Consider the following 12615-nt stretch of genomic DNA (forward strand, 5'->3'; position numbering starts at 1 on the left):
GTCCGGCCTCGGGGCGCCTGGGTGGCTCAGTTGGCTGAACAACTGACTTCGGCTCAGGTCACTATCTCACCGTTTGTGAGTTCGAGTACCACAGCAGGCTCTGTGCTGACAGCTCAGAGCCTGGAGCCTGCTTTGGATTCTGTGTCTCCCTCTCTCTGCCCTTCCCCTGCTCATGCTCTTTCTCAAAAATAAACAAACATTAAAAAAAAAAATTAAGGGGTCCGGCCCTGCTCCAGACTTTGCTGCGCAAAACTGCCTCGATGAAACACTGGGACACAGGTGGGGAGAATGCTCTAACATCTCTTTTCCTCAGTTTGGGCCAGTTCCCTGGGCCCGACAGAGATGGAGAGGCTCCAGAATCAAAACAACTCTGCCTCCAGAGAAAGCTCATGAGGCAGGGGAGGACCCCTGGGAAGGCAGTGCCACCAGTCTTGTCCACATTTCCACGGTCCTTCCAGGCTGGTTTTCTGGAACGACTTGGCAGACTTGGGTGAAAAAAACCATGCCACGCTCCCCTCGACCAGTAGCGCTGTGCTCTGGACCCTCACTTAAAGCTTGTCAAAGAACCTTAACAGGGTTTTGTGTGAATACCTACGCTGAGAAAAGAGGACCCAAACAGACTCCAGCCCCGCATTCTCTCTCCACACACGCTTTTGTTTTGGGGTGTTACTGATCAGAAGGCACAGGTCCCCATGAGGTAGTAAACAAGCTTTCCATGACGGGGCCCAAGAGCGGAAGCCCTGTTGAGTGTCCCTCCTCGGGAGGCCAATGTGTCGCAGTGATTGTGAGGTGGGAAGTGTGCCAGACTTGGGAAGTCTTCATGGTTGGTGGGGGTAGAAGCCAGCGCTACCGTTTTTGCATCATGGAGAAGTTGAGTGCAGGCATTCTTAAGAACGCCGCACTTCCACTGCAGGGAGGTGTTCTAGAGAAGTGCTCTAGAGAAGCGTGCACATGTGTACTAGGCTACAGGTTTAGGAACATCCGAGCAGCATTACTCATAATGACGTCGAAGTACAAACACTCTTCATCTCCACCAACAGGAAAATGGACACATAGATGAGGTATATACTTCATCAAACAATGAAATCGATCTAATAGGGCAAAATCTGTTATAAGATGGCCAACAGGACTGATAGAGAAATTTCCAGTCCCCCACCGAAAACCCCCCTCCGGGTTCTTCTGCCCTGCTTGCTTCACGTGCCAAATTACTACTAATGCAGAATGCAGAAGTAACAGGCTACAAATTGTTCCCTCTGCTTACGCTCAGGGCTCAGACCTCTGGAGAGTGATCTCCTCTGAGCTGGCTGGTGTAACATAAACCTCCTGCCTTCCAAGATCTCCGAGTGCCACCTGGTTCTTCCGCCAGGTGATCCAGACCAGGTCCCATAACGTATCAACGTGGACTAAATAAATCTCATACAGTACGGACCAAGAGAAGAAAATGAGAAAACAATAGCTGCAGTATGATACCATCCACAGGATTCAAAAGCAGGCAAAGCTAAAATGGACTGTTTAGGGATATACATGTAGGTTTAACCAATGATGAAAATGATTATCATAAAATCAAAGGTAGCAGTTATCTCTAGTGGGAGGCGTGGTGCAATCAGGAAGCTACTATGGGGGTGGGCAGGAGCTTCTGGAGTACCAGCAGTGTCCTATTTCCTGACCTTGATCTGGGTTAAACACATACTTCTTAAACGACATTTTCTGGGTGCTATGTGTCATAATGAAAAATGTTTTGAAGACGATAAATCTGAAGCTAGACCTGGCCCGGCTATCCACTAGTCATGTGGCACTGGCATTTACTGCTTCAAATATTGCTTCCCCCTCTTGCCTACCTCTCCTCCTCACCATCCATTCTTTTGGGACACCGGTTACGTGTACGGTAAACCTTTCAGTTGGTCCTATAAATCTCAGTTCAGCCTTCTATAACAGAATACCATAAGCTGGGTGGTTTAAAGACAGAAATTGACTTCTCTTAGTTTTAGAGACAAGGAAGTCAAGATCAGATTTGGCAGATTTAGTGTCTGGTAAGGGCCTGCTTCCTGCTTCATAGATAACCATTTTCTCATGGTGTCCTCAAACGGCAGAAGGGCCAAGAGAGTTCTCTAGGGTCTCTTTTCTCATGGCACTAATTCCATTCATGAGGGCTCCTCCCACCCTATATCATCACATTGGGTACTGGGCTTCAGCATGTGAATTTTGCAGGAGATAAAGGGAGACACACACACACACACTTGGTCCATAGCAAAATCTCTTGTGCTTTTCTCTTTTTTTGTGTGTTTTAGAAACCTAAAATTTCTATTCCTTTGAGCTATCATCCCATTTACTAATCCCTTCTTTGGCTGTGTTTAATCTACTGTAAACCTACCAAGTTGTTAATTTCAATTACTGTATTTTTTGGTCTTATAATTCTCACTTTGCTCTTTTTGTTTATTACTTCTAATTCTCGACTCAAATTCATCTTGCAGAATTTCCTGAAACTACGAATCCATTCACCTTAAAAACCACACTTACACATTCAAAATCTGGGTTTCTGTAGGTCTGTTTCTATTCTCTTTTTCTCCCCTCTTTGTTTTTGGTAATTCAGCCTTATCTTTTGGTACTTTAATTTGAATGCTGCATATTGATATGAGGTTTGCAAGGCTGATACTGTCTTCCAGAGATTTATTTGCTTTTGCTTCTCTACTCAGTGAAGGTAACACAGAACACCTTAATACAATGAGGAACAGAATGAATGACTGTGATTTATTTCAGGTTTGCTTTGGGCTTCTAGTATGTAGAAGAGTAGTAGTTTGGAGAGTCCATACTAAAGGCCTGGCTTTTTTTTTTTTTTTTTTTTTTCCTGGGGCCATGACTCCTTGGTGGCCCTGACCTCTAATTTTTGCCCCCAGCACCATAGGCTCCTGAAAGACTACTTCTTGGTTGCTTTTTGTTTGTTTCAAGGTTTTGTCCAGCTTTTCTAGCTGTTTTCAGCAGAAGTGTTAGTCTGTAAGAAATCAGTCCACTATGACACAGGTAGAAACTGGTCATGTGACATTGGGCAAGTCGTGATTTGTTCAGACTCCAGGTTTCTAGTACAGTTACACTAACTGAGAAGGAGGACAGTTGGTTGTATTATAGGCTCTGGAACCAGGCTGCCTGGGTTCATATTCTGGCTCCTTTACCAACTAGCAACACAACCTTGGGCAAATTTCCCAATGGTTTGCCGCTTCAGTTTTCTCAACCGCAAAACAGATAGAATTCCTGAAACTGGGAAGAGACTGGAACAGTTTAATAAACTACAGTCATGTCAGGAGTACAACATCTTTGGGGAAATATTAAGCGAACACCACCATTTAGGGGCTCTTCTTTAAGTTTGTTTTATGAAACTTTATAAACACAGCAATCAGCATCTTGCCAACTTTTAAAAGATTTCTTTCGATTAGAATCTCTAGAGAATACTTAACTTTCCAAACAAACTAGAAGAGGTCTATCTTCTATTGCAGAAGCATCACATTAAAAAAAAATTAAAAAAAATTTTTTTCCAATGTTTATTTTTGACAGAGAGAGAGAGAGAGAGAGAGCGAGCGAGCACGTGCATGAGCAGGGGAGGGGCAGAGAGAGAGGGAGACACAGAATCCGAAGCAGGCTCCAGGCTCTGAGCTGTCAGCACAGAGCCCGACGCGGGGCTCGATCTCACGAACCTCGCGATCGTGACCTGAGCTGAAGTCAGATGCTTAACCAACTGAGCCACCCAAGCGTCCCCCCCGCAAAAAAAATTTTTTAATATTTATTTTTGAGAGAGAGATAGAGCATGAGCTCTGAGGGGGAGGGGGAGGGAGAGAGGGAGACACAGAATCCAAAGCAGGCTCCAGGCTCTGAGCTGTCAGCACAGAGCCCAACGTGGGGGTTGAGCTCACAAACCGTGAGATCATGACCTGAGCTGAAGTCAACACTTAACTGGCTGAGCCACCCAGGCAACCCAGAAGAATCACATTTTACTTCACTCATGATCACGTGGTCATCCTTGTTTACATCTGTCTCTCTTGCTAAGCTCCAAGCACCTTGAACCAAAAGGCTCACTTCTAGTTCATTTTTACGGATGCTAGAGAAAAAACCAGATCCGATACATAAGCACTCAATAGGTAGCCGCTGAACTACCTGCCACCAAGTATCTTTGAGGTCTCCTGATTTCCAGCAGAGGAAAAATAAACATTACCAACGTGACAGCTACTTGTTTGCTCCTTCTTTGAACAACAAATGGTAAAGCCGTGTCTCTTGAATTTTGTCATTTTTGTACTGTCGCCTTTCTTATAGTCTTGTTTTCTACCTGGAGTACCATATTACTTGTCTATTGGCTGTGTAACAAATCGCCCCCAAATTCAATGGCTTAAATACGGTGAACGTTTATACTTGCAATTTCCGTGGCTCAGGAATTTGGAAGTGCCTTAAAACTTGAGCTGGAACCACTCAACTGCTATTGGGCTACAGTCAAGACATCATCTAAAGACTTAACTAGGGATTCAGGAGCTGCTTCCAAGAACCAGGTTTGCTCACATGTACCAGTCAGGAGCCCTTGAGTCTCTTCACAACCTGACAGCTGACTCCCTCAAGATCAAGAGATCTGAGAAAGAGCAAAGCCACAATGTCTTTTACAACCCAGTCTTGGAAATCACCTAACATCACTTCTACCACATTCTGCTCATTAGAAGTGAGTCATTAAGTGCAGTTCCTTCCGAAGGGGAGGCAATCAAGAATTTGTGGACATCTTTTTAAGCCATCACAGCTACCATGTTTGTTAAACTTTCTTTGGCTGCACTAAAATCTAACTAGATACAATCTTATACTTTCTTTTCAATTCTGAAACATCTGCCCTCAATTCCCAACGTCCCCCCTACCCCCTTTCAATTCCCATCTTTGAGATTCCTCCCATTATCCACATTTTCTTCCCTTTCCTTCTCCAAACACTATACTTACTTGGTTCCATTTCTCTTGGCTGAACGCCATGCTAACTTTTCAAATATTATAACATCAGACCACGTCTTCTTGTTCTCTCCTTCTGACTGTTCCTTGAAGGAATGATTTTTCTATTCTCAAAGCTTTTGAACCAGAGATTCTGAAGAATTATCATTTGGGATAAGCAATTCATTTTACCCCTCACTTTTTTTTTCAGGAAGTCATCTTCCAAGTGGAATATAAGGGCAATTAATAGACTGGTAGAAAATCAACCTCTCTCTGGGCTTTTATTAATATGTTATCACTGTTTTTGTTTAGGTTTTAGGTCCCCTATTTGAATATAATCCCTCTAAGGACGAGAACTTGACTTAACTCCACATGTCCACACTGGGATCAGAGTAGATGTTCAATAACTGTACTGATTTTGGGGCCCCTGGATGGCTCAGTCGGTTGGGCGTCCAACTTTGGCTCAGGTCATGTTCTCCCAGTTCGTGGTTTGAGCCTCGCGTCAGGCTCTGTGCTGACAGCTGAGCTCAGAGCCTGGAGCCCACTTGGGATACTGTGTCTCCTTTGCTCTCTGCCCCTCCCCTGCTCACACTCTGTCTCACTCTCTCTCTCAAGAATAAATAAACATTAAAAAAATAAATAAATGTACTGACTTACAAATTTCCAATTCTGACCATCTCTTCCATTATTCATTTCTTTAGGTAATTCTCACATCTCACCTCTTTGCAATTTCTGCTCACAAGCGATCACTTTTAGAAAAGAAAACTAAAGAACACACCCTCTTTGGTACTGTTTCTACAGGTTCATCAGCTTGATATCCACTGTTTGAAATACTTGCTGAAAAGCACTTTGCATTTTTATAAAACAGATGCCCTGGTCAAATATTCCTCTCCTTTCCTCAAGATTTAATCCTTATTTTCTCATTGATATAAATAAATAAATAAATAAATAAATAAATAAAGTCAAGAACAATCTGTAATATCCTTTATTTCTACCTCCATCCCTGATAGCTTAAGTACTAATATGATTTTCTTCTAAGCATGTGGGTGGGAAGAAATAACGGGAGGGTAGGTAGGACCTTGCTCCCAAGCACTCCTGATTCTTAAACTTCTACTTTTTTTTTCACTTTGGGGAGTTGAAATTGTCCTTTGTGTGGTTCGCCAAGTCTCCCAGGTAGACTCTGGACTGATTTCCGGTCATGCTGGCTTTTGATTATCAACCATTTATACGTATATTTAATACTCTCTGCACTTCCAAATAGAGGTCACCTTGTTGGTTTCTTGTCAATAGCTACATCATTCTTTCCTTTTGTTTGGCAAATGGATATTTCCCTTTTCTTACTTCTTTAAGGAAGGTACTCCTTGCCCAGAAAAGTAGTTCCTTTACCACAAAAATCTGAGAACCTATGGATTAGAGGCAAATTGTATTCCACTGATCAATACTCTCTCTGTTCTTATCTCAAAAAAGCTTCCTTTCAGTTTTATCATTCTGTTAAATCACCTGGCCTGGTTGTCCAATATAGCCTTTTTTTAATCAAAATTGACTCACTGTCTATACTTAGGCCACTAGCTGTCAATTGATACTACTCTGTTTCTGCATCAGATTATGTCGTCACTGGCATTTTCTGTTCTTCTTTAAATGTGTCTCTGAAATATTTACTCCACAGGCCTAAAGCCAATCCACCTGTGACAAGATCAAACATTATCATTCTCATTACCTCCTGAAATAAACATTTCTGCATAAATCATCAACCACAGAACCCAATCTTTAAATGACAGTGTTTACTCTCCATTTTTTTACAAAAAATTTTAATGTTAATTTATTTTTGAGAGAGAGAGAGAGAGAGAGAGAGAGAGAGAGAGAGACAGAGCATGAGTAGGGGAGGGGCAGAGAGAGAGGGAGACAGAGAATCCGAAGCAGGCTCCAGGCTCTGAGCTATCATTAGCACGAGCCTGATGCAGGGCTTGAACTCACGAACCGCGAAATCATGACCTGAGCCGAAGTCTGATGCTTAACCGACTGAGCTACCCAGGTGCCCCATTTTCAAGTTAGTACCCGTATGTGTGTGTATATCCCTCGTTGCCTCCCAAAACATAGTTCCTAAAATTAAATGTAAATACCTCAGAGGTTAGACTTTTAGAATACTGTCCTGTTCACTCTTTCTGCCATGTCATGCCCAGTGTAAATGATCAATAATAAATGGCATTCAAAAATTCAATTCCGAATTTTGCCATAGAACACAATGCTGCTCAAAAGGGCTGGAACCAATTTCCTAAGCCATAATTCAGTGGTTCCCAAACTTGAGCATCAGAATCACTGGGAGAGCTCATTCACACAGAGGGTGCAGGGCTCCATCCCAGACACTCAGATTCAGCAGGTCTGCGGGAGGCCTGATATTCTGCATTTCTAGCAAGTTCTCTGGTGACACTGATGCAGCGACCACAGTTTGAGAATTACTGCTACGAGGCTGAGGAAAATTTTACATGTGCCTTTTCCTGTTTGTCTGCGGAACTACTCAGGCTTGATTCTGTAGGATTTCCAGTGACTATAGTCTGGTGGGAACTTTCAAAAAGGTGAAGAGAGTTAAGGAAGAAGGGAGTGAGCAGGCCAGTTTGCACACAATTCCATTCACGGACCTAACTGATAAAAATCAAGCAATTCCTAAGAACCGCTTTCTGTGTTAGAAGCTCTACGGGGGTGGCTCTATTTTGTTACTCAACCCCACATTGGCCATGCCACCAGAGGCCACGGTAAGGAGCTGTTTAGCGAGAGTGCCACAAGAAACATCCCCACACAAGCAACCAGTGCAGCTGAGATTAACAGGTTACGTGCTGATACAAATCAAAACCACAGTGAGCTGTCACTCACTTCACACCCATTAGGGTGGTTATGGTGAAAAACAAAACCTCCAAAAAACAGAAAGTAACGACTGTTGGTGTGGATGTGGAGAAACTCTGTGCACCGCTGGTGGGAATGTCTAGGTGCAGTCGCTGTGGAAGACAGATAGCAGCTCTTCCAAAAATTAACCACTGAATTGCCATTTGATCAAGCCATCCCTCTACTGGGTGTACACATCTACAAAAATGGAAGGCAGCGACTCGAAAAGATATTTGCACGCTCGTGTTCACAGCAGCATCATTAAAAATAGCCAAAAGGTGGAAGCTACCCATTACCCATCTACAGATGAATTGATAAACAATATGGGGTAGATGCATAAAATGGAATATCATTCAGCTTTAAAAAAGGAAGGAAATCCTGTCACAGGCGACAACATGGATGGACCCCTGAGGACATTATGCTATGTGAAATAAGCCAGACACAAAAGGGCAGACAGACACTGTCTGATTCCATCCACATGAGGTACCTAGAGTAGTCGGATTCATGGAGACAGAAGGTAGACAGAAAGGAGAAAGTCACCAGGGGCTGGGGAAAGGGGGAAGTGGAAAGTTAGTATTTAATGGGCCCACAGTTCCAATCAGGGAGGTTGAAAAAGTTTGAATGGTGATGGTTGTGTAATAATGGGAACCTACGTAATGCCACTGCACTTAAAAATAGTTGAAACGGTGAATTTTCTGTAATGTACACTTTGTCACATAAAAAACATTTCTTAAATAAAGTTTATATGCTAGCCTAAAAAGGTTTGTGAAGTTTTGGTGGGGACAGCAGGAATGTGATAGAGGAATCCGAGGCGTCAGGATGGGTGAGGACATGGGGGGTGGGGGGGCGGGGAGGTCACAAGGGCCCAGCGCATCGCCTCCTAGTGAGGAGGGCACAGCAGTGGTACAAAAGAACTCCACATTTTCTTCAGATCACCTGCAACACCCGGTGATCCTCGTTAAAGGTTTTTCCTGGTGGGGGGAGGCGGGTAGGGACACATGGCAGTTGGAGACGTGGCTCAGACACAACTCCCGAACCAAAAACGTTTGCTCTCCTCTGGCCTGGGGTCAGGCAACAGTGATCCCTAAACTCGACTTTTTTCTATGAATCACTTTTTTCTCGACCTCCCCAGAATGCTACAAGGATCCTGATGGGCTCTGGCTGGGACACCCAATGGGCACTCTTAGAATATCTGAATACTGGCAGTATTAGTGAGATACCCGAGAAACCATCTGTGCCAGGCAAGCACTTTCCATGCACGCAGCTTAAGACCAAAATGTATACACCTCTCGTGAAATTCCTTCCGTAAGTTGCAAAAGATCAGTTTTCAAAGGGCACGTGGTAAAGACCCCTGGCAGGCAGTACATGGGGCCCTCTGTTTAAGGGGAGAAGAGTTGTGAGCCTGCTGTCCAGGCACCTACCTACATATGAGAAAATCACATTTATGTTTACCAAGTGTCGACCAGAGCTGGATTTAAACATTTCTCCATCTGTCCCGGTTCCTCAGCATCTCTCACTCCACAATCTTGAAAAGTGGAGTGTACGATCTTCCTTCGCCAGCCGAGAAACCACATCCACAGCAGGAAACAGCCCCATGGACCAGCCAGCGTGCACCTGCCGGGGCCTGCAGCCTCACCGGCCCCTCAGTATGCGTCTGCGCACGTGTGTTAAAAACAAAACAAAAATGCCCAGTTCAAAAAAAAAAAAAAAATCCTAACGACTTCTATGCTTCTCTTTCATTGCTAATTTCGTGGAGTGATTGTGAGATTACTGAGAGGTGAGCCTAACTTCTTGTAGAAACCAAGTGGAAATCTCAGTCTAAAAGACAACTTTATTTAGCTATTTCTGTAGCCACAGCTAAAAAGAAATCGTTTAACAACAACAACAGAAAAAAACACAAAAAACCAAAAACAACCGACCCAGAGGCTTACACTGGTATAGCATGTATTTTCCACATAAGCCTTTCTGATATATTAAATGCTAAAAACTTCCTTGACCCAGTTTTCAAAATTTTCCATTATAGCGTTAAATATTTTAAAACACTGGGGAAAAGCATTTCTTACAGGTTCTGGTGATTTTCTATGAGAGCAATATAAATATTTAGATAAATGGTAGTTCATGATCTAAGAGATTTTTATGAAAATATTTCTGAACACCTTCATGGATAAATTATGTACTTTGACATATTTTTTGTGTTACTTTGAAAGGCTTGTTCTTCAGTTGCCAGTGGTTACTGGATGACCATTTCCCTCCCTACTATGTTTGCAGGCCTGAAGAAATGGTGTCTGGACCCCTCTCGTGGCAGCAAAAAGTAAGCCAGAGGCCACGGTTCTGATTCAAGCTCAACAGTGCATTTAGCACAACCCCAGGAGAACACAGGCACAGAGACACAACTCAGGAATCCTTAGCACTCTGTACTGGTTGGCTGCTGATTCCCACATTGAATTTATTATGCACATTCTGGATAATTAATTCATCAGTTAATGCAAAGAATATTTCTCGGGAGTCCCACCAAGGTAGTAGGATTCAACAGCCAACAACATGACACAACATGCATTCTCTGTGCTGACTTGGCCTTTCAAGGGGGCAACATTGTCACGTCCGGGGGCAATGACACCCTAGCATTAAGACTGCCCTGTGTCCCAGGAACATGTGGGAGCATGTGGCCCAGGCCTGCAGGTCAGGAGAGGCTTCCCAAGAGCAAAGGTGGCCAGAATGAGACTTGAAAGACGTGTGGACATTACACTGATGGGGGTGCAGGGGAAGGGAGCTGTGTTCTAGAGTTTTCTAGATCTGTACGAAGGTCTGGAGGAAGAGACAGCCCAGTCCAAGAACCCAGGAACCCAGGTGTAAGGAGGAAAAGAGTGATGACACATTAGGACCCAGAGAGGAAGGTACAGACAAGAGAGAAGCCACTCAGCAATTATCAGCAACACAAAGAGAAAAGTGGCCACCTGCAGCTTCCCAATGACCTGAGGGGGCCTGCTCAGCTGACCTGCACCTGCTTCATTTACATGTCACAAGTCAGGTGAGTCTGGGCCACAGACTACTCTCTGTTCTGCTTTCGACATTTATATCCCTCCAAAAACAAATCAATGGATTGAGTAACATTTACTTTCTTTTGTAACATAGCAGAAATGAAACTCCATTTAAAGCCCTTCATCATAAATAATGGCTTTGGGGCTGAAATTCCAAGATTCTCAGGTGCCTTCTATATTACTGAAAGGCTAGTAATTTTGTCCGTTGGTTACATGCAATTTTATCGGCACTCTGCGATGACACGGGAGCTCCCCGGCAGAGTGCTCACTTAACTCGACCCGCACACCCCCGCCTTCCAGGGAGAGAGAATGGGACGCCACGCCTTTAACCAAGGCCAAGGGCACAGTAGAGAAGCCTTGTCGGGTTCTGCAAAAAATTACAAGTGACACCTTGAGCAGATTTGTGATTGATTACCTTTTAAGAAATAGCTTCAAATAAGACTCTTGTCTTTTTCACATATGCCAGTTAATAGCGTGGGTTTGTTTGTTTTAAGGTAAATATTGAAGTGCTAGCCAGGACTGCCAAGGCTCTGAGCCATCTAAGAGTCGGATGAATGAAACAGGTGAGGAGCAGTGAACTCTGAGAGAAGTGCCCATACTAAATGATGGTTCAGGTCCTTCCGGTTTGAAGAATCAGATATAGTTAAAGTGAGAAATATTCTAAAAATCTAGGCTTAAAGTGTCCATTAGGTACTGGGCAAAAAGCCTGACAATCAAAAAGCAGCTTGTAAGTTTTGCAATTGGAAAGATGCAGGTATGCATGGATCACAGCAAAACCTATACTCTTTTCTTAACATCAACCCATTTATGAGAAACCATCTAGGAATCAGGGCACCAGACGGTGGATTTAGAAAGCTCATGAGCAAGTAAGTCACTGCTGGAAGAACTGACTCCATAGCTCCCCATCCCCCGAACTGCTACGAAAGCGCCTTCACTCTACTCTGAGGACTGAACTCTTTCCCATTCTCCATCAGGAACACAGAGCAAATGCAGCCACTTTGTTACCAAGTTCTCAACAGCTAAAAAAAATAAATAAACAGAAAAGCACTTGAGGAGGTGAATTCCACTCAACAGGAGTCAACAGTTCTACCTAAAAGAATCTTTCCGACAAGAGTGAAAATGTTCATCTTTAAGCATGTTTATAATTCTTGGAAATGTACTATTAAGCAGAAATGGAGTTTAAGCAATTGCTGTAAATACGTATAAAACCATTAAAATTGCCTACCAGTTTTCAAAGTGTGGTCTCTAGACCAGCAGCATCAACATCACCAAGGAATGTGCTAATAATGCAAATTCTCAGGCTCCAGACCTCCCAGGTCGGGAACTTTATGGGTGGGACCCAGCAGTCTGTTTTACCAGGCCCTCAAGGAGATGCTAGCACACGGTACAGTTTGAGTATCACCGATCTAGAGAGACAAAGTGATGATATCATCCCAAAACAGAGTTCTGGTAAAAAAAAAAAAAAAAAAAAAAATTACGGTGTTTTTTTGTTTGTTTGTTTTTGGTGGGAGACAGAGAGCAAGCACAAACAAGGGGCAGAAAGAGAGTGAAAGAAAGAGAGGATCTTAAGCGGGCTCCATGCTTAGCAGAGTCCAATGCAGGGATGTATCTCATGAACCAGATCTGGAACGGAGCAGAAATCAAGAGTCAGATGCTTAACTGACTGAGCCACCCAGGCATCCCACTCTTAATGGATTTTTAAAAAACAGCAAGGACTGAAACACATGACTATCCATGTGGACAATATGTACGTTCA

The 12615-nt window shown here is 43.5% G+C and overlaps 1 protein-coding gene across 4 annotated transcripts in view; it reads right to left on the reverse strand.

Moving 5' to 3' along the window:
* NCK2 (NCK adaptor protein 2) overlaps nt 1–12615 on the reverse strand; it is a 153292-nt gene that overhangs the window by 4685 nt on the left and 135992 nt on the right. The window lies entirely within an intron of this gene.

This window comes from Lynx canadensis, chromosome A3, assembly GCF_007474595.2.
Source record: "Lynx canadensis isolate LIC74 chromosome A3, mLynCan4.pri.v2, whole genome shotgun sequence".
Taxonomy (NCBI): Eukaryota; Metazoa; Chordata; class Mammalia; order Carnivora; family Felidae; genus Lynx; species Lynx canadensis.